Raw genomic sequence first — 23,833 nt, 5'->3', positions numbered from 1 at the left:
GCATAATGCAACAGCACCGAACTTGTTCAYATGATTACCTGTTTCAGCTGTGAACTTGCTGCAAGGCGGCATGCATTATGTATTAGTTACCCCCACACTGCTAACATAAACGCAAGGAAGAAGCAGACTGGGATTATCCAAGACAGTCGTGTATATCCTAAGCAGACTTCAGTAGCACACCAAAACGGAAATCTTTGCCACAGATACCTCACTGGGGTTATTCACAGGGACAAGCCTTATTTTGTGGCACAACTTGACTACCCACTTATCACTTAATATTCACTCAGTTGCTTGCAATTCTGTCTCCCTCTCTTTCATGTAAGGTTGCTTTTTAATTAATCTTACTACATATTTTTGTCCTTTCTTCAAACTTCATTAACCAAAGCTCAGGGTTCTGTGACATTTTCCTGCTAAACAGCAATCAATGACAGATGTAGGTCTATGATGAAATCCTCTCCATACAAACTAAGCAGGTTCAAGTCCTTCCCTCAAAACCWGCTGTTACAATAGTGACCCCCTGCAAGATGTGATGTGGCAGCAGCAGTACTAGTGTTATCTTCTTTACTCACCTCTAGTACATCTTATTTATCTGAACGCTGCTGAAATCAACCCGCAAGCAGCAGTTCCTCTGTCAACCCACCCAAGCCAGCATGCAGCCTAACTGTGAATCTATCCTCCTACGGGCTGGGAAACCACAGCCATCTGCCCAGCACTTGCTTTTGATCGCCTGGCTATTTGTTACTCCCTACTCCCTCACCCCTGGAGTATGTAGACTGTCCACAGTCTTAGATAAGGACTGTGATTTATTCCTGAATAATATATTAAGTAACCTAGAGGGCTCCAAACCTGACTAGCATTTCTTGACACTATTGCAAAGCAAACACACGGTAATGCCCTTGCAGAAGTGACTGATGGTCTCCAGACATATTATATGCATTTGTCTTAAAAGATGAGAAAGCTTTAAGCCTCTAAAAATTATTCATAATTTTGGTTAAACCTTCATGTACATGGCCTTTCCTGCTGCTGTTCATCTAAGATGGTTGGGAGAAGTCAAGAGACTTTCTTTAGGAAGCCGATACTGAGGCCTCCTAAAGAGGCTCTGAATGCAAATCATWGGCATATCGCTTTCAAAACAAAGACAGATGCATATTTAGTTAGAGTGGTGCAAGAAGAAAGAGATTTATTAGGTATTGACTGGATAGCGCATGCGAGACAGACGGCCCATGCAGAGAAACAGATTGAAAACTCARAAACAGATTGAGAATACAAGATGAATCAGCATTTGCCTACATACAAGAAAACTAGACAATGAACTTTTGGATTTACAGGCTTGCTGAAAATAGCTTGGTGAGGTGGCTACAAAAGTGTCCCATTTGTCTGATTCCTCCTGCATTCAAGAAAGCAAGTTGCTGAACACTGCCACAGAGAGAGAGAGAAGATAAAAGATGCTGGATCCGATCTCCAATTTCTCTTTCAACTCAGAATACCAAACAAGATGTCTAGACTTAACTGGTCACTAGTCAATAGGAATACTAGAGAACTGATCAAAATTCAGTTATACCCAAGCAACTAAGAGCAGGTCATTCCATAATTTCCAGACTCAAGAAGATTATCCATTTTTGTCTTAAGCCACTCATCATCAACAGGGCTTTTTTTTTTTTTTTTTTTTTTTAATTTAACAACACAGCTTTGACTTGATATACCCCAACTGCTGCAGGAAACTGCTAAATGCTTTGCAGCTGGAAGTAAGCTGAAATAAAGTGCGGTTTCCATATTTGTTCTTTGTTTTCATAAGATTAGATAGCTTTGTGAAAAAAGTGAAAACTAAACTTAAAAGGACAGTTTCAATTTGTGCTTTGCCACAGGCATTTGATATGACTTAAGCAAATTGTTTCTCAACCCCCCATTTGAAAACGTAGATGACTAGCTACTACGAAGCAAAAAAGACTTATTATACAGGCATTCATGATCCATGATATTATATCCTGTGGCTATAGGCACATATAAGTAACTGCAATAAACCTGTAAACAGTACCTGAATAAGCTGTTTTATTACCTTATAAACACAAAAAAAGCATTTAAGCTTATCTCCAAATAACCAGCATACTTAATCTATGCCATCAATAACAATGTTGGTGCACTGGTAAAGTTGTGTAATTTAGTATCTGCAGGAAGTATTTAACTTGCTAAAAGGACTTGCATACTAATGYGCTAGAGGTTTTATCTGTGCCAGAAATACTGAGAATAACAGTAGAAAACATATGTAATATGCAAACTGTTTACAAACACAGAACTGTAGCACAAGATATAAACAATTCATAGTATTTTCCCCAAGGAAGTTTTGGATAAAAGTGCGGATATCTTCTGTTTGTTCTCAATAGATCCCTACAGTATCTATAAGCCTGTTGAAATTCATATATCAGATGCTGATCCACAAAGCCTTCAGAAAGTACTGGGGAAATGGGCATTTACATTCAACTCAGCTACAGCCACTGCCATGCTTCTGCAGCCCCAGTACACACTGTGCTGATTTCAATCAACAYGTCATGGTGTGAGGCCCTAGGCACCCAGGCAGACTTTCCAGCTCCTTTTTTTTTTTTAATAAATAAATAAAGAACAAAAATATTCCTAAATCTGTCAGTTGGGAAACATTTCTAGACAACAAAAGGAAAGCACTACCATGAAAATGAACATTCAAATACTATCTCCACTGTTCATCAGCAATCTCGTAAAGGGAGAGTGAATAAAAATCTCCATTTAATTGCCTTTAACAGCACTCAAAATGAGGATATAAATTCCCTTCCTGAGAAATCCCTCCMGGCACAGAAAACACAAGAAAGGGAAAGCTTTCAACAAAGAAAACCACTTATCTACAACACAGCTAATTAGGTTTACGATTGTAGTTTTAAAGTAGCTCAATCATCAAAATTAATATGGTCAATAATAAAGTTATTTCTATAAACAGCATAATTCACACATTAATAAACCATAAAATGATTTTAAAATTTGCACCAATGTCTAGACTGGTGCTTTTAGTTCACACCATCATCTGGCCAACTTTTTCACGCACAACTATTAAAATTATGCCAATTAACCCAATAGAAGCATTGCCAGAATAAAAATAACTTTAATCTTCCATCTTTAACAAAATGCATTTGAAGTCTGAGATGGAACATGCCGTTCATGGGAGCCCTACTACCTTTGTCATAAATGGCAAAGTCCCAACTTCAACCGAAGCTTAATATTTTCTTTGCTTCCTTTTCTGTTTTTCTAAGTATGGGAGKGCCAAGGTAATTTCACTTCCTTCCCTTGTTTGTTTGAATATGGCTGCAAAGAAAGTGTGCTGAAATTCAATTCCTTTGAGCTGTGGGTCTGCCTAGAAACACTAAGTTATTTCACATCAGTTCCCCATATGTAAAGTAGCAGTCCACACTAAAAGCCTTTTTTTTAAAAAAAAAAAAAAAAAAAAAAAAAAGTCCATTTTGGAAATGTAAGCAAAGTCACGTTGCTAGGGAATAGCAAGAGCAACCTGTTAAGAACAGTAATTACATTCCACATTGTTGCTACTAGTTTTGCAGCAGTTTTATTCTGGAGAGAAGTTTCAAGGATATAATCACATAGGGAAAGATCATTTCCAGCAGTCAAGGCAGAGAAACAGCAGAAGTTGGATGCAGTAAGGAAACAGAAGCTACTTCTTAAAAAAAGGGCGGGGGGGATGCTCTTTTCTGAACATTAGAGTAAAAAAAGGAACAGAGGAATCCTGTTTTAGAGCCTGCTGCAGATGCAACGAATATGCCTCAACACAGATGCAGAAAGGTGATGAGTAGAAAACTGCAGTTTTATTATCATAATATTATGTATATACCAACTTTCCAGTGCATTCCTGGAATTTAAATAAATAACTATTGTTACCTTCCAATACACCCTCCTTGGAGAACAGAACTACTTACACACCAGTGGCTTGCTTGCTCACTGAATCTCCTGAAACATTTAAATCAGCTAGGCCTTACTTTAGGAAGGATTTAGGAGGAACACCTCTCTATGTCTACATACAGCCTGGAAGTAACTCCAAATATCTACTTTATTTAGACTCTCTTCTTTTAACAGTTTGCACTATTTTCTTGTATGAAAAAAGGTACAGGCCTGAAACAATATATTCTGGATGTATAGCAAATTGTAGTCATTTTCTCAAATGGGAAAATTAAAAAAAATAACAACATCTAATAACAGGAAACTCTTCTGGAATGAGAAAACAAGTGGTACAGATACAATCCTGCCTTCAAAATATCATCCTTGGTAGAAGTCATAAGGGTCAGAATACTTTCTATTTGTGATAAAACCAGAAGAAATTAGATGCTGAAAAAGGCATTTCTACCATCCACAATTTCACAGAGAAGGAAAAAAAAAAAAAAAAAAAAAAAAAAGTATCTTCTTCAAGGTATTTTGAAGGCCCATAGGAAAATCTCAGATGATCAAAGCAGAAATATGGTTTATTCAGCCGATAAAATAAGAAATGAAAAGCAATGCTGATAAATGCAAAGCAACAAATGAGAACAGAAGGGAGCAGACCTAACCCAATTTTAGGCTCACTGCCCATAGCTCTATGACAAGAGCAGCCAGGGAGAGGAGCAGCAATCAGGAAGGTAGCACAAGTTGCTGTGCTGGGAAGGCTTGAAAGGTTCTCCTGGGAGGAACAGCACTGATGTCTGCCCTCCTCCTCTTCCTTTTCTCTACCCGTCTACAACTGACTACTGCCTGAGAAAGAACTGACATTTGGACTAGTCCCAACATACTTTGTTGTCTTTATTTTTCACTGACGCTTGAGTCTGAGATCTTCAACSCTGAAGTACTTACTTTATGGCCAGATTAAGACAGTTGTTTGGGAAACTAGAGCACATGCCATACAAGGAGGGGCTGAGGGAACTGGCTTTGTCTGGCATAAGAAGAAAATGTCAGGGAAGGGGGAGACCTACTTACATTCTTCTGTCACCTAAAAGGGAATAGAGAAGACCGAGTCAGATCCTTCTCACAGGTGCACAGGGAAAACACAAGAGGCAACAATCACAAACTGCAACCGGGAAAATTCTTACAGGACACAAGGAAAATTCACTCCAAGAGTGGCAGAGCACTAAAACAACTGTCTGGAGAGGCTAGAGAATCTCAATTTTTGGAAGCTTTCAAAACACACCTGGACAAGACCCTGAGAACATCTAACTCTGAAGCTAGCCTTGGTTTAAGCAGYAGAGTGGTCAAGCTCATCTTCAGAAACCTCTTCCAAACTAAATTATGCYATGATTAAGGGAGCAATTCCGTATGTTGGAAGGACTGGTAGGTACTACCCTTCTTACGGGTCACGCGTTTGAAAGACTTGGGACTCATAGCTGGCCATGTTGTTAGATATCTTCAATGCTTTTGTAAAAATGAAGAACAGGACTGTTGTGATTTTATTGCATAAACAAATCTAATCATTAAGTAAAATTGAGTGTATAAAGACAGGAAGTGCCAACATTAGAAAAGTTGTTTTCAAGTGTAACTGGACCTTTGTTTTACTTTATTTTAACCTGGAGMACCAGCACTCTCAAATAGTTTTATTGCAGCAGTCAAAAATCAGTGCCTGAGAAAGGGGCTCAAWTTGAGCCAAAGTCCCAGTAACTAGGCAAAACTTAGCTCCTGTTTATAGCAACTAAAGTAGCAAACAATGATCTTCCAACTGCTAAAACCTCATGATCATCTACACTTACAAAATCATGCATGCACGCTTCTTGTATAAATTTAATAAGCACAAGTACTTTGGCAACAGGTAAATTAAGGCTTTATCTAACTATTTACATTCCTATTGCCTGCAATTCTTTCTCCTAATTGGCAGCAGAGCAGTTCTGATTACTCCATGGGTGATTAACAGGAACGCACTTTCTCCTTGGGATCACACACAACGTACTTAATATCAGCATGGGGCARCCGGAGCCAGGTTTAGCACAAGTGGCTTGGACGATGGAGAGCAAGGAAAACACTACACATTCCAGTTCCTAAAGCTGTAGTATTTAAGCTGCTGTAGGGGGCACACATTAACTTTTAGAGTAATAATATTTAAACCAAAGGTTTAAAAGGAGAAAAAAAAAGAAAGATCTTTCAGGCCTTTCTGCTGCATCAGGGGATTATAAAATCTTTAAGAATTTCACATTAGAAAAAAACCCTAAACAAAAGCATGCCTTGGAGAACACAGACCAGAACATTTTCACATTTATTTCCAAAGCAGGGTGTAATGGGAGTGCTGCGAGGTGCAGATTTGCTCTGGGGAACTTTGTGCCTCCATTAGCCCTGGTCAATGGAGCACACACACCTGCTTTACACAACGCTACTGCGGCCGAGTGCTTACTGCAGACGCTGTAAAGCCTCACGCCTCTAGAGCGAATGAGGCTTTAAAGCATGAAACATGGTTCGCAAAACCACCACAACACAACAACTTRCCTACTTAACATAAAAAGAGGAGTAAGAATTGAAGGATGGGGTTGCAGTAGGTTATCCCCACTGTAATCCACAGAGATCTTCAATCCATTCACAATAGTGTAAAAAAATCTGCCATTTTAGTCACCCAAAGCRAAGATGGTGAGGAAAGGAGTTTGCTCTACACTGCTGAGCAGAGGATCTACTAAACAGGGGAAAAAAAGGGAGGGACTTATTTAACACAGGAGGTTGTGTGAGAAGGCAGGCAGCCTGGCCCTCCTYCCAGTATTACTGCATCCGCACCAGGTGTGCCTGTCTAAAGCCAATTTGACACTAAAAAGATGAAGACCATGCCCCGTGCTCCGTATTTGTATACCTGTGTGTCTGAGTGCAGTGAGGCTCCAGAGTGACCAGGCTCCCACAGGCCACTCCAACATAAGCAAGAGAACAGTCTGCAGATTTTTCTTGCTTTTTGTTCATAAAGTTTGGTCAATCTAAGCCATTTGTCCCCACATAGCTGTCCCAGTGCTTTTGCCTACRGACTCAGCTGTCCCTGGTTTCCTTTTATTATATGAAGGTAGAGGAAGGAGGCTAGAGCAATGACAGCATTTAAAAAACACACACAACCTAGGGAGATTGGGAATCAGCAGCCAGCTTCTTGGGTTACAAGCTCATTTACAGAATATGCCAATCTTGCCTGAGTCAAAACTTGGATCTTAAATATTTCTCAGCCTTATTCTCTGACATGGTGAGAGATATATAATATCACCTAGTGATAAAAACTCCCATTTGTGAAATAAATCATCTCCCAGTAAGCAATTTGCAAGGGATAACAAATTTAAAAGGATAATAARCTTTTGCTTTGTCAGTAGCTTTGTCTCAGGGTGACCTGTCTTCCAGATTATAAAATAATTACATAAGAATATGCAAACCAAGCACCCATGACTTATCCCATTCTACTGAGAAAATACCAGAGCTTTCATTGGCTTCAACAGAACCAAGATTTCCAGCCCTAAGTATTTATTTCTGGATAGTATACAGTATCCTGGCTCCTGATTCACTATATTTAATCATGCAAAAATTACAAGTAAGAATTTTAAGTAGGTTAAACAACTGTAATTTCAAAAACAAAAAAAAAACAAACAAAAAAAAAACAACAATCTCAGTTCTCTCAGATGCGCTCTTATTTTAAACAACTTCATAAGCATCATCAGAATTTTTTTTTTATTCTTCCTTCTCACAACAGCAGGTTTCGCAGAACAGAAAAAAAAAGCTTCCCTCTGCACTTACCCCAAGCCCTGGGGAGCAAGGCCCACGCTCCTGCTGAACAGCCCCTTAGCAGCAYAGACAGTAAAAAAAACTATCACCAGCAGCCAGCAAGAGAGCGCTTAGCTAGCGAGATAAGTGTGTTGTGATACCGGACATCAGAGCTTTCCTTTCCTCTTTCCAAAAGGAAGCTTTTGCTTGCCTCTGAACTCAATCCTTAGAAAATAGCAGAAGCCATGTCTCCAGCACACGTCAGAGGGCCACCTGCACAGCTGCAASGGCGGAACGCAAGCATCAACACCTTCCACCAATATTTCAGGTGAATTATATCTCCACCTTTCAGCAGAGAAATATGTAACAGAAACACTGAGACTGGTTTGAATGAAATCTAARCAGAATGTGTTTGCGTATGCATGAGCACACTGTAAGTAATGGCAGACTGGGGTTAAAAGGAAAGACARCAATTATTTGCTACAGAGCACCATCTGTGTGATTTCATGCAAATGAAAAGGAAGAACAAACTGACCTGGAGCTAAGGTGTCAAGATGATGAAGAACTGAACCGGAGCCATAAAATATCCAGATAAGGAAAACAAGAGAACTGTGAAATTTTGCCTAGGCTGTAGGAGGGAAGGTGGGGGGATGCACCCAGCTTCTCCCCATCTGGTGCCAGTTACAGGCAGGCTACGTTCCTGTGTCTCATGCTCCAAAAAGGAGGACAYCAAGACATTGAGATAAGGCCTGTTTGGGTGCCAGGACCTTGAGACACAAAACCTCCTCTCACYCCTGGGGCTGTGTTAGTTATGGTGGTCTGGAATTACCTCCTCATCATCAGGACCTTGAGGGACAACACCTGCTTTCTCTGCTGGGGCAGTGTTAATCGCTGCAGATTGGAATTAACTCCTTCTTACCCAAGCCATGGGGTCTTCAGCCAGTGCTGAAGAGTGCTCAAGGCAGCTAGCCTGCTGTTGGGGGTGTTCAGCCACCCCCCACCCCGTGACCGTGGATGTGTTCCTCATAACAACAATGGAGGAGAGTTGAACCCTGCAGCAGCCAAGAGCTAGGGACTGTGACTGCATGAGGAGAACAGCAACCAGCCTTGCAACTCCACCTCCGCCTCCCCCTGAAGGATATGAATAGGTTGGCCTGAAGCCATCTTTGGCTCTTGGCAGGTAACAGTAGGTCTACCAGCTTGCAGAACTCCTCAGGAYGGGGATGCCTGCCTGCAGCTACTTCCCTGGGACTGTGTGTACATTAGCTGCTGAGGCAACGGTGGGTAGCATTTTTTTGGTAGTTACAGTTAGGATAAATGAGCTAGCTTTGTCTGCTTACTAAGTAGTTACCATGAGCATAACTTCTAGTGCAAGTAGAAAACACTTTTTCTAGTTGAGCTAAGTTTCTGTTAATAAGAACAGTTGCTTTGTGCTGTTGCATCTTGCGTTGCAAACTTTGATCTTTGAAACAAGTTGTGGAGTCCTGCAGTAAATCTCCTTCTCTCCCTCACAAAACCCAGGACTGTAAGGTAGTCGGTCATCCCATGACAGGGGTGAAACAAAATAATGAGGCACAGTTAAAACTAGCATCCACTCCTAACACATACAGCCAAACAACAGTTTGTCGTTACCAGTCAAGAAGAACCCAAGACGCATGACGAGGCTCAGTTACTTGGTGTCCCTTGTCCCATGTCACACACAGATGATCCTGGCTTGACTACTTGGGCACACATTCATGTCTCAGTCCTTGTAACTAAGTAGGTATGTGAGTGTGAGTGAATAAAATCTGAGAGTTTTTTTTTTTGTTTGTTTGTTTTTTTGTTTGTTTGTTTTTTTAAAGAGGATGCCTCTCAGATTAAAATCTCATTATAAGATCTCTTCATACTACCTGCACTATGGTTGGCTCTAGTTTGCCCAGTGAAGCTGAACACACCTGGTAGCTTGCTGAAAGGTATACACCACAATTCACCAGCTCCAATCCATCCTCCAGCTTTCAGAAGAAGCTTCCACTTATTGTTAGGCTCTCATACTCTGTTATGAGATATTCATTATATGAAGAGCATTTCTAATTTACATTTGTAATTTACACTGACTCATACTTGATGATTCATTAAAGGAAGAAATCCTATCACAACATGACATCTGACAGCTGAAATAACAGCAGGCAGAGATGTGTGTTTTCCATTCATTATTTTATGGACAGAGAGCCTTTAAAGAGTGTCAGACAGATCCACATTGGGAAGTCTTCTCAGTTAACTGAAGGATTTGTAACATCAGAAGGAGACAAAGATCTCCCCATTGACTCTCTCTTTCAGGCAACTCCTGAGAGGGCTGGTGATGTTTTTTTATTATTATTTTTTCAAACCAGCATGCACATGAAACATCTTGAACAACTTGAACTTCTGAACTACAACTGCATTTGTTGGAAACATGCACCCATACAAAAGGATACACAAACTGAAAAATGCACTGTATCAGGGAAGAACACCCTTCTTCTGCAGCAAATTCACAGATAYATCCTTGTGCCAGAATAAAGATATTTGTAACTCTTTGTTACTGYGAATCTATAAACCAGCCTTTTAAACACAGCAGTGACTCCATATGAAAGATACAGAGATAAASTTTAAGTCAAACTTCACAACTGAAGGACACGGGCAGCAGCAAACCAGAACATGCCCTGCCAGACCTGACTGCTGCAGCTCCAGCTGGCTAAGTCTGCACCATGTTTCTGAGCATTTCAGGTTTTCCACTGGCTGATTAGTTAGGCAAAAAGGATGCGGAAGGTCCGTGAAGCATGAGCTTACATTCAAACTGACAAATGCCTTGAGCCTTGGGCTGCACAGTATGGGCAAAAGRCTCTGCAAAAGTCAGCAGGACTTCTTCACACCTATTCAATACCAGCCAAGCCAACCCACACTGTCTCTGCAGAAAGCTAATAGAGTGTCTCTGTACCAAGCTGTCCAGCACTACCCATGTCCAAGCTGGCTGCACACTGCAGGAGCCTGCGGCAGCAGCAGCGTATCTTGTCATGTCTGCAGACAGCAGCTTAACTCCTGTCGCACAAAGCCCTGTCTTAAGTGAACAAACTCGAGCCGCATCCAAGAGTTTCCTCCAATGTTGGTTTCCCTTTACAGGATTAATTGCAAACCTCCACAAACTGCTAATATATTACTGGGAGCTGTGGAGAGATTTCATAAATCATGGCTTGGAAGGAGGAAAAAAAGTGCAAGAATGGAAGGAAATTTTTATTAAACTTTCAGTATTAAGCTGCCATCCTACAAAGGCTAAAAAAGGCTAGCAATATACAGAACCAGAGGTTTAGAATATTATATATCTTAAGAGAAATGGATTAGGACAGAGTTTAAAGGAAAGGAGAAAAGGCAACTCATTGTGTCACTGCTGTTTATTACACAGATAGCATCAAGACATTGTGTGTTGTGTGTATAAACAAACACACATACACCACTGTTTATTATCGCAGAATGCTCCAGGAAATATAGATAGATTTTTGAATTAAAAAAAAAAAAAAAAAAAACAACAACAAAAATCCCACACCTTTCCATACCCCTTAGGCTGTTTTGAAAATAGCAACTCATAGGTTTATTTCAGGGTTACTTAATCCATTTTTGCCAACACATTCCAAGCCGTTTTCTGAAGGTCCATTCCRTAGGAGCAGTGTCACAGTTCCACTGGGACAGTCACATTGGGCATGCCATTTTGCAGCTGAGAATTGCAGAGGCATACTGAAATTGCTTCCAGAGAGATCAGAAAAAAGGTGAGAGCAAATATCTGGAACCTCATCATGGCCTGAGCTGGGTGAAATCCACCACTTGCACAGCCCTGATTGTACATGTAGCACATGTATACGTATGTGCTAATACAGAGAGGTGATAAAGGTTAAAAAAAATGGAATAAAAAAACCTAATGATATAGTCTAACAGAAAATATTTGAATCTGTGCCAGTGAAAAGTTCTCCAAGGATATAGCTGCCATGCCATAATTCATTAATATAAAATCTGTATAGATACTGTGCAAGCCTCAAAAGTCTAACAAATACTTAGAATTACTGAGCTGTGTTACAAAGAGATCATGGGGGAGAAGAAAATGAAGTGCAAAATGTTAAGCATTTAAAATATTTGAATTTCTGAAAATGCAGCAAACAGTTGAGACAGACCTGCTGTCATAGCCAGTCCCAATGGGTCAAAAGGTTAAACGTCTGAAGCACTGGGAGAATTACAGAGGGCTGAAAACTATTTCATTAGATCCCAAGATAATCATGTTTCACTGCTGACCTTGCCAAAACAATGTAGAATACCAATAATATCAGAATTACAGCACACAGCAACCTTTGGTTTCAAAGAATAGGCACATTTGGAAACAAAACCAGAGACCTAGGCCTCCAACTCCTGCAAAACATCGTGGCAGGAAGGTATGGGGCTTTGGAAAGGTCAGAGTGTGAAGATGACCCATATTCCATAGAAAAATAACAATGATATTTGGTGAAAGTACAGATGAGTCAGGCTTCTCAGGATGAAAAGCACTGAAAATAATCATGGAGAAAAGGTTCAGATTTCATCTTGAGATGCCTTCGTAATCTTTGCTGCTGTTCAGACTGAGGTTATGTACTCAGTGTAAAGCAAGGTTGCATGTCCTGCATCATCCAGGAAATTAGATTAAATTGTTGTAGAAGTTATTAAAATTAGTGAATGATTATTAGTTATAACATGAAGTGAGGAAACATGTCCCCACATAAAGAGATTTTAAATGCAGAAACACACCTCTAACAAATGCTTTTCATGAAACAATCACTTTTTAGCTCCCTGGTAAAGGGGTCACCTATGACTGGCCTCCTAATTTTGGGAACATTGATTTCTCACTGAGAAAAACAACAGAGTTAAGGACTCAGAAACACACTACCYACCTGACATCTTTCAGCAGGAGCAGCACTACTAGCCTGCTTCAACGTGGACCTGGCCAAGCCTCCTCAAAGAGGCTGAGGATCACTCAAGTCTAGTAACTGTCCGCTCCTTTGACCATCACCCCTCTGGAAGAAACCCACATTTCAATGCTGTGGACTCTTTTCAGTTACATTGTGACCACCACTGTGTTAAGCGGCGGGGGGACCCCAAACATGCCAACTTTCTGTTGCGCTAAATAAAAATGAACTCAAACTACCCTTCAAATTGCACAAGGGGAAGATATTTCTGCCCTTTCGTTTCTGTTTATATGAACAACTGCTTATAATGTGTGATTAAAATAAAATGGAAATAAAGAACCTTAACTAATGAGTCTATCAAAAAAGAGATATCATTTAACAAAAGTTGAAGACCCATTTCAAGTGTAGAAAATTCCATGCAACAAGAACTATTTAATCCCAAAGACAAAGGTAAGTTAAAGCTAAACAAGTACAAATGAGAAATAAGGGCATAATGYAAAAAGCAAGAGTGATAGAAAAAAATGACTAGCAAAAATAGTAGCTTCATCACCATTACCAAGGCCCTATTTGAAACCTCTCCAAAAGCAGAAAGTCACTGCATTAGAATCCAAAACCAATGAAACATAAACAATATAAACACATACCAGTATTTAGACAGAAGTCATTAACAAGTTGTTAGAAAGAACTCTATGTACATATATATGTAGCTATAGAAATATATACATATATTTACACACATATACATACGTGTGTGTGTGTGTGTGTGCACATACCAGTATTTAGACAGAAGTCATTAACAAGTTGTTAGAAAGAACTCTATGTACATATATATGTAGCTATAGAAATATATACATATATTTACACACATATACATACGTGTGTGTGTGTGTGTGTGTGTGTGTGTATCTTAATACTGCTGTGTAACATGAATTTCCAGGGAAACATGAGAAGCCTGGGAATCCAGAATTGAGAATGTATATGTGATCAAGAAGGTATTGGGGATATCTCGAACCAAACCTGCAAAAACGTCATGCAGATACCATGCCTCAAAATCTCGAACCAAACCTGGTAAAATGTCATGCAGATACCATGCCTCAAAACAATGTTAATCTGCATCTGAAGAAAATTAGCTATATTATCTTAGCTATGTTAACTTGGTTAGAAAATACATCTGAAGAGATTAGAAATAGCTGCCTTTAGAGATCTGGAATAGAAATATTAAGACTGGTATGAATGAGGTATGAATTAAAGTATGTATGTAAACACCGTAAGTAGAAAAAAATTAGAAGAACTGCCTGTAGTGCGAAGTAGCAACACAGTTCATAGCAAGAAAACAAGGAACATATTGTTTCCACCAGGCCCAGAAGACCTGCTTTCTCATAAGACCACTGCACAGAGGACTTGTATGGGGAAGATCTTGACAACACAACGATGGCAACAAGGTTGCAGCCCATCACACAGGCCACCCCTTTCTCTCTAGCCCAYCCAGAAGACAGACTCCAGCTCGATAGGAGGAAACAAAAAAAGAAGCGGTGAATGCATCTAAAGTTTATGGAGGCCAAAATAAGCAAAAGTCTGAATCAAAAGGATCATGCCATAGTAACTATTGGTCTCCAGAGGGTACAAGAGAGAGACTTCACCAAAAAAAAAAAAAAAAAAAAAAAAAAAAAAAAGTTTGCTGACATAAATCACAGAACCCAATAGATATGATGAGGACTCAATCAATCCCTTGTCTTCCACGTCACATACAACTTGTCCTGGCCACAACACTTGGGCACACATATCTGGACATACCCACCATGTGGGTATGGGTATGAGAGCATGAATACATGAAACTTATGAAAGAGTGAGTGCAAGAGGGTAAAATCAACTTCGTCAATTTTGTGACATAAGTATCAGCTTCCCCTTCCATAAGGTCTCTCATGGAGTTTTGTTACAGTATGTTGTGCCCTGTGGTGCATAGTCTATAGATAAGCAGCATGCCAAGCTGAAGAAAATAGGAACCTCTCTGAGAAAAATCAAGTGCTCTGATGGCTCAGGCGGAGCTGCAGCCAGCTCATCCATATGGGACTGCAAGAAACACCACTTCKATGTCCCCTTCTTCAGAACTGGGTATGCAGAATAGTTCACGGATATTCTTGTCTGTAGTGGCATATATGATAGTATTGTATTATCATTAACAAAGAAATTATTTCAAGTATCTGGTCTAATGTTTTGCTGTTTTTGCTTCATTGGTCTATCCTTSAAAGCTAGCTGTGAAGTCTGGATGCAACACTGATGGAGAACATAGGCAATCTGAGCAATAGGGACTGCTGAAAATCTGAGAGCAGGAGATAAATGCTTCTATCACTGCCACAATCTAGCTGCAACCATGTCAACAGCCAAAGCAATTAACAGAAGGGAAGTTTTTCACTTTCACCTTTTAGCTGAAAGGCAGTTTTGAATGTCCAAATAATCTATGTGACTGAGAATTACTGTATTACCCAAGAGACAGTGAACAGTAATACACGAAAATTGAGAGACTGAAAGGATCACCACCTTCGCCTTGTCATCTCAAATAGGGCAAAATGAACTCTCACCTAGAAGCACAGGGCTCTTGGAGAGGTCCCAGATCATGGACAGAGGATATTTTTAAGAGCAGTTAGGAACATTAATACTCAAAAATTCATCCTGCATTTAACATGAAGTGGGGAATTAAGCTAGGAGCATTGAAAGAGCCTAGGACCATGTCATTGGACACTGTGGTGTGTGAGAAAAGGAGACAAAAATAGAGCAGAAGGAGCTAAAAAAAATAGGATAAAGAAAGGCTGAAAACAGCAGAAGAGGCAACAAAAATAGGGCAAGCCCTAGAACAGGAATTGTAGAAGTTGAAACAGAAGGTAGAGGAATACATGTCAAAGAAATGTAATACACTAGCAGAAAGATTATGAAAAGTAGCTATGCTAAGAGATTTCTACAAAAAGAAGGCTTAAATGGAAAAAGGGGTAGCCATCCTTTTTAAAAGGAGGACACAACGATTAAAGAGAAAATAAATGGAAACACAGCTTGCTGTTTGAGTCATGCAGGAGAAGAAGAGGAATCTAAGGAAGAATGCTGAGCACATATTGGGCAAGTGGCAAACTGCAGCTTTACAAAGTAAGTTAGAAGCAAAAACAAATACAGTAGCAGCCTCAAAAGTGTGTGTGTGCGGGGGGGGGGGGGATATCAAACAACAAGAATGGAGACAACTAGTGTGATTTTGTAGGTGTTACTTGGGTCCTGAAGCATATAGCATGTGCTCTCCCTGCACTCCATTAGACAAGAAATAAAGCAATTGCAAAAACTTTATAGCCAAAGACTACAAAGCGCATTACTAAAACAGAGACAGCAGGTGATCACGAGCAAAGCAGAAATGAGCAAGTTATTAGCCAAATGAAATTAGATGCCAGTCAAGTCAGAACTCCCATGAAAGACATTAGACCCTTAAAAAGGGAGATATGAATGATTTGCAATGCAGAGGTAAGACAGAGATCAAATCAAATTGCTCAAGCAACCACAATAGCAGATGACAGTTGTGCTCAATTCAGAAATACAAGCTGATCCAATAACTAAAAATGAGCTAATAAGATGGACTTGATGAGCTCTGCAGTGCTTTAAAGGCTTTGCTATGTTATCAAGATTGCTTTTCTGAGCATCCTTTAGAGCTCTCATTTTCCTTTTGCACTTCACAGTGAAGCAGCTAYTGGAGGCTGCAGCCGAGTTTGTGCTCAAGGACAAAAACAAGTATAATTACATGAATATGTTTTCAGCTAGCAGTATATGAAGGATTAAGTTGCCTCTTAAAGGTTATTATGGGCATCTACCAGCAGAAACTAGTTGGGTGAGCTTGTCAATAATATCTGAAGAGCTGAAAATTTTTTCAGAAAAACTGTGAGATGAACCTTACTATGTTTTTTTGGTTTTTTTTTTTGTTTGTTTGTTTGTTTGTTTGTTTGTTTGTTTTAAGAGAACAAAGAAGAGCCTGTTTAAGTGACAGTGTATTAAAATTAAGGACTAGAGGGTCAAACAAGATTCATGGGTAACTAGTAACTTCAGCTAAACACTCACCCTGTCCTTAAAAGATACCATAAAGAGAAACAGCAGGGGGCACAAAAAGCAAGACCAGAATAGGGGTTAGGAATATTTGGAAGGATAGGAGAAGATACAGCTATCTGAGACAGGAAACCAGTGCCTTCTGACAACTACGAGTAAAATGAAGTAGCTGAGCCCCGGCTTCAMTAAATCCCTCGTCTTGATCAGATTAGGGGAACCTGATCTCCTTGGCCTCCCTGGGTAAAGTGTTATGTTGGGAAGGCGGGAAAATTTTAYATTAACTAAAACAAACAAACAAACAAACTAATGAAAAGCACCCCAATATATGAACTGTTTCCAGAGCCAGAGTAAATAGCATWTAACAGACTTTGGTTCCAAATGGAATCAGAGGAACTGCACAGATTTAGTACCATGTGTGGGAACAAATATAAAAGAAAAACAAAGAAAAAAGTAATTACCAAGGAAAATGACTATTTTGTCTTCTTATGAAGATGGACCAAAGGAGCAGAGCAAGATATAGTAGACAGCTTGTTTTTAAGAAACAAACTTGGTGTTAGATTTAGGTAATGAATGTCTATGGAGTAGCTTGAATAGGGCCAGTGATATTTGGATTTCCATGGTTCACCTGTGTTAGGCAGTAAAATTGCGTAGCCCAGAAGAAAACAAAATGTGAGAAAGATCAAGTGAAAGTACTTATTACAGGTTCAGTCCCAACAGCACAGTGCCAGTACAGATATTTGACAGAAGCTGAAGAGGGAGTGCAGCCTATCATCGATAATTTAGATCAGTAACAGGTATGCATGTAGTTTGCATGTATGCTATATAACCCTGCAGTATACACGGCTCTCCAGTTTGGCCAGGGTTGAAGAGCAGATCCTAAATACAGAGAACAGTCCTGAATCCAACAGAATCAGCCCTAAATCTTTTAACTCCACAAACAGCTCCAGCTGTAGCCAAAATGCCAGATGTCTGCTGTAACTGTTGGAGGGGCAAAATGGTATTCAGCAATAGGTTTAGTGTATATGTTTTTGCAGTCCCTTCAGCAGAATAATGCTGCTCTAAGTTTGCCTTTATGTTCCAAGGGAAGCAGTGCAGCTTTTACTAACATGCCCCAAGGGTTCCATAAAGCACCTGCTCCTCATCCATCTACCGTGTTGCTATTATACTCCCACAGATAACTAAGTGATTCCTGCCCATAACAGCAGCTGGAAATATGCCGAGCTGGTTAAAAATAAAAATCAGCAAGCTAACTGGATCATAAAAATTGATAAGGGTATCTTGCAAATTCTGAATCAATCTGAATTTAGAAAGCAAAATCCAGATAGTGAACACTGTTGGTGTTATAAAGCAAAAATTGCGATATTACCTGCTCAAACCCTTTCAAACAGATTGAAGATGAAGTAGTAAAAAAAATTAACAGCTCCCAGGACACCTTTTATCTCTGTTATAATAGATCAAAGSTAGCAACTTTGGTGAGAACCCACATAGTAGCAACAACTACTCACAATATCCATTGAAGCTACAGGAATTAAATAGTTTCTCTAGAAGAGAGATTAAATTTCTGGAGAGAAGCCCATTACTCAAAACCATCATGGAGAATTGAAAGCTAYGTTCGACTTGGAGTTCAGTTATGTGCGATACAAATCAGCTTGAGTTCCCCAGAGCCTAAGTTTCCAAACAGTTCGACTAGAACTCGCACATACGCCAGGCAAAGCCTATTCAAACAGTGAACTGAGAAATATCCTGAAGTAAAATGGAGAGATAGGGACCTAAATTCTTTATTAGGAAGTTTGGGAGTTGTGAGAAGACCATCAACATGAACAAGYTCAAATCCATTTGGAATAATTGAACACTGAAGAGCAGTCATGTGCTGAAAGCTTTCTTATGAGGAAATGAAAAGTTACAAGTCCTAGTGCATAACCAAGCAGAATCATCCTTCCTTCAAAAGGCTATGTCCTCATTAGTTTCAGATGTTATACAAACAGCAAAAGAATGTCTGAAAGATGACCTGTGGTYTATGAATAGTGAGACCTTGTCTCAGCTTTTTACAAAATACAGTATTTACAAGATACAATAATACAAGAGGCAAAACTAAACCCATCCTGATAAACTGTACCAGTAGAKAACTGCAAAGTGAAGTGTTAAGACTGCTGTGAAGGGARAATAGGAATGTCAGGGTGTGGGAAYGCCAGAAGGAGCAAGTGGCAGGAGAAGGGCCACGGACTGTTACATGCTGACAGCACCTAGATTAGCAGGTCATCAAGATCCTAGTGCTTCTAAACATACTATCTCAGGACATCTAGTTGGAGAAGACAAGGGACACCCAGACAAAAACAGACTCAAGCCTACTGGCTTGATAAAGATAGGGTGGGCACTTCCAGACACAAAGATGCAAAAGGCAGAAAGTAAATCACTACAGTTTACAGACTGGAGTTAGGATGTTCTCTCTCCAACAGAATGGAGAAAAAAGAGACCCTAATCACAGCTACAGCTCCTAACAGACACAAAAGGTACATCCAAAACCAGCACCTTACCACCAACCTAAGAAGAACTGTGAGGATGTGATGAGGACACAAGGGGTATCCCTTGTCCTCTGAAGATCTGACAGCCCTTGTCCTCTGTGTCATTGGGAGGAACAGGGAACCTTGACAGATCACTTAAACACACATTTATCTTGGTGCTTGCAAGAATGTGGGTATGAAAGTGAGAGTGAGCAAAGTCAGCTTTGTTTCAGAATAAAAGCAGCTTCTCATCTTATAAGTAATGAATTAACATTTATGGAATAGGTTTGTATATTAGAGCAAGGTTATTTAGAGCTGACCATCTGGCAAGCCCAGAGCATCCAAAATAGACTGCCCTGTCCAGAGGCCAGTAATGATAACCAWTGGTTATCTGAATGGGTCTCCATCAAGGAGAAGCTTGTTTTAACTTGAAAAGAACCAAATTTAAACCAATACTAGTAACATTGCTCCAATGTGACAGGTGTTAATAACAAAGCAATAGAGAGAAATTATATACATACTTTTATCATTATCATGCTTATCATTCTTTTATCATCACATGAATTTCTGGCCACCCTAAGAAGTTCCCAGAAGTAAGAACATGCACATGTTCAATGAGGTTCTAGAGTTATCTTGAACATTTGGAGGGAAATGGAGGAGGAAAAAAAAAAAAAAAAAAAACACAAAACCCAATAAAACCCATACACATCAACTCTTCCGATATCAGAGGTGAAGCCACCTCTAGACCATCTGTATGAGAACTACAAGAAATATCACTGCGTTGCCCTTTTTCATCAGAACTAGATATGTGAATTTGATCACTTGATATCCTGGTTTGTATAGCTACGTACGTAAGTACTGTCCTACTATTGTAAAAGGAAAACACATTTCTAGCATTTAGCCTAAGTGTGCCTGATCAGTCTGYTCACATGCCTCTGAGGACTGGTTGTAAAGTTTGGATGCAATTGCATTCATCAAACATAAGCTCTTGGGCTCAACAGAAAAATAACTCCATGAAATTTTATAGCCTTTTTACACAGCAAATTAAGCTAGTTAATATAATGGTCTCTTCTGGCCTTCAGATTTATTCTTAATAGTCTTAATCTCTTTAAAACACATCTGAAAGAAGCTCATTAGCCCTTCTCTTTTCATAAATTTAACATGAAAAATACTACGCTGGTAACTACTGAGTTGACCTCRGTTAACTGAAAGCAGTGCTTTAATATCACAGCTATGACAAACACTGTCACTCGCCTCAAGAGCCTACCTTTTAACTTGGATATTCACAGCATTAATCAAGTAAAGAATACTTCCACAGCAGAAGTTAGGAATCATCAACAGGTTTCATAGAAAAACACTGGAAAGGAGCTACAAATAAGGCATAAAAGAGAACAAGAAACTATCTGCTAAACTCAAGATAATTTCCTACTTGACCAYGGTCATTTCACATTATCTCTCTGTACATCATCATCCTTTTTCACTATTTGGCTCAGCTAATTACTCATTAACTAATACAGATAATCTTTGTCCTAGCTAGCTGGAACACTTCCATATGAACAAGTAATAGCATGTGTCCAGGAATAGGGTATTCATTTGGTCGGAAGGATGGTGGGAAATAATTCAACATGCACCCTATTCAGTAAGTAGATAGCACAGTGATCACAGCTTTAATCCTCACCACATCATTTTGGTAATGTTTTTGCAGTGCTGAAGACACTAGCTGACATTTTTCAAGGAGAATACGCCTCAAGTATCAAGTACCTACATTTGTACACCTCATAGGCCTTTGAATTTTAAAAGGCAGGAGGTCAGTGCTTCCTAAATATCAAGTCCCTTGACACCTGATTTCAAACTAGGCACTCATTAGTTATTTATTACTGTTATTTTGGAAACTTCCTGAAAAGATTAACTCTAGTTAGTATTTCCCCTCAAAAACTGAGCAGAGGGCCTTCTCTAGTTCCAGGATATGTCATATTTTTAAATATGAAAAAATATACTACCATTTTGATTTGAAGAGCAAGAAGTCTGGGATCTGATAAAAGGAGGGAATGAAGTCCTTCCTCTACACTCACCTTGATAACCAAGGGCTGTGTAACCAGGCAAGTGAATAAACTGAGATCTTTCATTCTTCAGTTTTGATTAAATTATTAAATTGGACCTTTTAACTCTTACCATCTTCCACTTGGCTGCTTTAATCTTTTTAGGGAACATTTAGTAAGGGCAGTTCTAGAAGGACACAGTTTTTGTTTTGTTTTTAAATAAAGACATGCTATAAATATTATTATTGGGGATGACAGAAAATTAGAAATTTTTACACTTTAAAAGAGACAGTTATATGCTCCRTATAAATGAAATGACAGAAAACATTGAGCATAAAGAAAATAAAGCCAAAAACTTGACCAATGGTTAATAATGTTCTCTGCTCCTGCCTGATTTTAAACTGGTCTCAACTTACAGAACTGCAGCATCACCTGATGATTTATACATATGCAATTTAGTATTTTTTATAATCTAGTCAGACTGTTTCAGAAAATGCACAGAGGTGTTTAAGGCAAATCCTGTCGCAGAAAGGACAGAAACGCTCCCATTCTGCTATTAAAACAATTGCGGTCCAAGTAAGCAAAACARTAACAATAAAGTTACAGAGCCAATTCTAGTGCTGCTGAAACGACCTTCTGATTTTAAGAAAATATCCAYATTTTTCACCCGAGGCAGCATGGATGTCAACTGTGACTGTTGCTCAGATCATAAAGGTTAGAGTATTTCTGTACATAGAATTTAAATTGGCAAATCCCTATTATAAAGAGCAGTTTTGAGATAAACTAATTTGATTTTGAGCTGTTAAAACACTGACAGTGAGTGATGCCATGGCTGTCTGCCTCATTATTTCTCCTGAACCAGAAAGACACCCTTACATTAATAACAGCGCGTTACTAGAAGCATTTTAAGGTAAAATACAACCTGTAAGAAGGAATACACATTAGCACAATCTGAAAGCACTGGAAGATCAGTGGACAGTGGTGCACTGAAAAACCACTACCAGTGACATTCAAACTGGGGTTTACCATGAAGGATAGTGTTAAAGTAACACGGCTTCTTTTTATATATATATATATATAACTTATATGTTCAATCACAACCAATGTGTTTGGTACAGAAATCCACATCTGAAACAAACACGAGTTTGAAAAGGGCTAGATAGGACATACATCTGTTCCTCCTCATGATGGTCCCACCTGTTTTTACACAACTATTATTCACAGGTAAGTATTGATCCCAGCAATCAAATACCAAAAAAGTAGGCAGTTTCCCTAAAATTTAGTCTAATGCACTTACCAGGGGTGGCTTGCCACGTGCAGTATTTTAGCTACTTTTTAAATAGGGCAGTTCTCCATTTATCAGTGGAGTTTCCATAAAAGAACTCTGGGCATTACTCTACAAGCTACCGGCAGACTTTCTCCCCCTAAATTTCTCTAGGATAAGCCTTTGTTGTATCAGTTTCAACAGTTTCAAGTGCATGAATCAAAAAAAAAAAAAAAAAAAAAAAAAAAAAAGAGGGGTGGGGTGCATAAAAAAAAAAAAAATAAAAAAAAAATTATAAAAATTTAATTAAAATAAAAAAAAAAAAAAAAAAAAAAAAAAAAAARAGGATAGGAGGTAGCGGCCACTAGGAAAGCAGAATGAGAAAAAACAAATGGCATCCTGCACTGGAGTTTTTTTACCACAGGCCATTGTCATGATTTTCAGTAGTCATAAAATCATAGCCTTAAAAGAGGCCAAAAGCCTGAATTCATCAACAAGACTGAGTTCCAGAGKTGCCCACCTTAGACTTGCTTCACTAGGATTGTAGGGAATTAATTCCTTTYTTTTCTTTTTCTTTTTTCTTTTCTTTTTTTAAATAAAGCCTTCTTGTTTAAGCATATACATTTTAAMTGTTGGTCTCTATCTCTTGAGAGCCAAGACCAATAGCATTGGCCAAAATTTCTTGCCATGGACACACAAGCTGGGAAAAGAACTCAGATCTCCTGGTCTTAATGAAATGATCTTGYGGAATGGTTGTAACATCAAGTGCCACCAAGATGTCAGAAGAAGAAGAAAGAAATGCTATGCAAGAAAACAGAAGAGACGGATACAAGCATGGTAAGACAGGCCCAGCGAGCTCCTTCCCTATCCCTGCCTTCCCATCACTGGGTAATGGTGTACCTGACATTAATTTCACAAGGAGAGAGAACTGCCTATCCTGAATCTATAGATTATAATGCTGCAATTGTAATTCATCTCACAAGATGACAAATAGCAGCGTATTTGTGAATCTTTAACAGCTTGATCCATTTATAAAACAAAGCTGCTGCCCAGTCCAAAAGCTTCTGTAAGAAACATCCTTGATCACTTCTTATATGTAAAGTTCAACACTGAGTATGTCAGAATCCTCTTCAGAACAGATTTTTCATCATTTTTGAAGTAGAAAGGGGGAGAAGCTCATAACCTTTAAAGTTATATTTCTTCATTCACAAAAACATTCTGGCCTTTTCAGAAAGGCAAAGAGCTAGGCAGCTTTTAGTAAGCATYTGAGATACTGACACAGACAACTAGAAGGAAATTCACTTTCAAGGTTAGGTTTAA

The 23,833-nt window shown here is 39.1% G+C and overlaps 1 protein-coding gene across 9 annotated transcripts in view; it reads right to left on the bottom strand.

The window, feature by feature from the left end:
• Positions 1 to 23,833, bottom strand: part of BICD1 (BICD cargo adaptor 1) — a 183,514-nt gene that overhangs the window by 93,063 nt on the left and 66,618 nt on the right. The gene's annotated exons all lie outside the window — the stretch shown is intronic.

The sequence above is a fragment of the Rhea americana genome, unplaced genomic scaffold, assembly GCF_003343005.1.
Source record: "Rhea americana isolate MKP2758 unplaced genomic scaffold, rheAme1 scaffold_9, whole genome shotgun sequence".
NCBI lineage: Eukaryota > Metazoa > Chordata > Aves > Rheiformes > Rheidae > Rhea > Rhea americana.
The sequence above is the reverse complement of the archived record's forward strand: the minus strand, read 5'-3'. Positions and strand labels throughout refer to the sequence as shown.